General features: G+C 42.4%; 1 long non-coding RNA gene across 1 annotated transcript; it reads left to right on the top strand.

Annotated features, from left to right (window-relative positions):
- Positions 1 to 309: 309 nt before the first annotated feature.
- Positions 310 to 1,370, top strand: LOC139405152 (uncharacterized). Its single transcript, XR_011633862.1, has 3 exons — positions 310 to 357; positions 522 to 678; positions 867 to 1,370. It is a non-coding gene; the product is annotated as an uncharacterized lncRNA (long non-coding RNA).
- Positions 1,371 to 2,069: the final 699 nt, after the last annotated feature.

Below are 2,069 nucleotides of genomic sequence, written 5' to 3'. Positions count from 1 at the left end.
GTTGTCTTGTGTAAAATGTTTCTTATTGAGCAATTGTCTGCTTAATCATGCTAATATACAATGGATTGCAAAATTGTGTGAATGTTGCATAAAATGACACTTAAACATACTCTACCGCTTGTCGTTGCAGTTTGTCCTTTAGCCGCTTGAAATTTGAGACCAAATATCCACACAAGTATTGTTTACCTGACTTTTTAGGGAGCCGGTAGCTTTGCCACAGTCAACTGAATGCAAGCAACACTCGGCTACTGTTTACATATTGTGCAAGTGTTTACTTTGCGTGTCAGTTGCTTTGAAAATGCACACCGCCAGAAATGCAAGTTGACCACCATATACCTACCAGCACTCTAAAGTCTGGTAAACAATACTTTCCTTTTGATATTTTGTCTTAAATTACGAGCGGCTAAAAGACAAGCGGTAGAATACTTGTATTTACCTTTCTGGCTTATAAGGAACATTGACCTGTTTTTGCACTCCAATTGTGTATTACAGCCTGACTGCATCACTCGTCTCCCTTACAGAGCCATATTCAGGATGACCAGTACTTTGTCACTTACACCATTGAGCCCATGCTTGAGTTTCTGTGGATCGAGGAGGTCGCACACGAGAACACCAGCTACAAAGTCCTCTTCCCTATCACAACACCTCCGATGGCCAGGCCTCCACAAGTTCGCAACTGTGAGTCTGGTTTAGTTAAACAGTGCCTATGGTAATTTGGGATGCCTGGGTTGTTCATTTGGCACAAAACAGAAGAAAATGTACTGAAACGGGGAGGCAATACCCGGACTTATCCAATAACAAATGTCCATTTTCAACTTCCATTGTACTGCATTGCACAATGTTTTCCTTTGTTTGCCAATGAACAGACATGCCCTTATACACCGTTCCTGAGCAGGCAGTGTTTGTGCTTGAGTTGGGGACCGTAGGAGGGCCGTAGGAGGGTAACAACCCAACAGCAGGACCGCTACCTCCGCCTTTGTGCGAAAAAAAAAAGAAAAAAAAAACCCATCAGTTGTTTGCTCTAGAGCTCAATCTCTCTGTAAATGCCATGTCTGTAGATCTCTCTGTTTCACTCTCTCTTTGTGTATTAACCTCCCTTTTGTTTGAGCACCTAAATAGCACTTTGTCATCACCTGTGAGTATTGTTTTTGGTTATGGTGTTTGTGTTTGATTGCTGGTGGGAAAAGGGGAAACCAAGACAAGTCGCCCATGGGCATACACTACCCGTAGGTAGATTTAGTTAAATACACTAGTTAGAACTAGGCGGACCACCCACTGTATTTTTCGTTAGTTAGTTAGCTGTTGTTAAAGTAGGCTAGTCTAGCTTAGGGGTGTTTTTGTATACTTATTGTTTCTTTCCTTGGGTCCAGCTCAGCAAATAAACATTGAGTTTGACGGTAGATTTCAGTTGTCCTGGTTATTTCGTTCACACTTTTACTTTGTCACTATTATAATTTGCATGAGTTATGTTACGGGTCTCATTACCATCCCCCCTAGACTGTTGGGCCAAAAGGGATTCGTAACATCTAGTCTGAAAAACAGGTTGACTTGTTTTACAATGTGATGCGGTACAAGGGAGCCATGTAAATCTAGTTTAGAAAATATGGCATGCCGTTCACTGCGCACCGTTGCCTGAGATCGTAACTTAGTTTGGCCACTTCAGCATGTGACAAATCGTTGTACTTGTTACGGCGTACACATGACAAGTAGTTTACAGTTAACTAATCAAAAAGCCAATTGATGTCACCTTCCCAAATGCAACCGTAGCACGAAAGCTAAACAGAGTTGCAAGATATAGCTCAATCCATTTTTGGGGGGTTAAGTCCTTGGGGAAGGTATTGTGGAGAGGATGATGCAGGAACTAATACTGAGATGGGGCATTTATCAACAATAAATGGAGGGGGCAGACAGTTTTTCTAAGCTAAATACCCCTGGAAAGGGGGGTCTGATCTGGCAACCCTGAGGTACCATAGTTTACACTCTGATGCCGTGTTCAAATCAACTAACGACTTCAGTGCATTCAAGACAATGGGGGTACTCCAGTTGAGATCACCAGAAGTCTGACAGAC

Source organism: Oncorhynchus clarkii, unplaced genomic scaffold (genome assembly GCF_045791955.1).
Source record: "Oncorhynchus clarkii lewisi isolate Uvic-CL-2024 unplaced genomic scaffold, UVic_Ocla_1.0 unplaced_contig_126_pilon_pilon___fragment_2___debris, whole genome shotgun sequence".
Classification (NCBI taxonomy): Eukaryota; Metazoa; Chordata; class Actinopteri; order Salmoniformes; family Salmonidae; genus Oncorhynchus; species Oncorhynchus clarkii.
The sequence above is the reverse complement of the archived record's forward strand: the minus strand, read 5'-3'. Positions and strand labels throughout refer to the sequence as shown.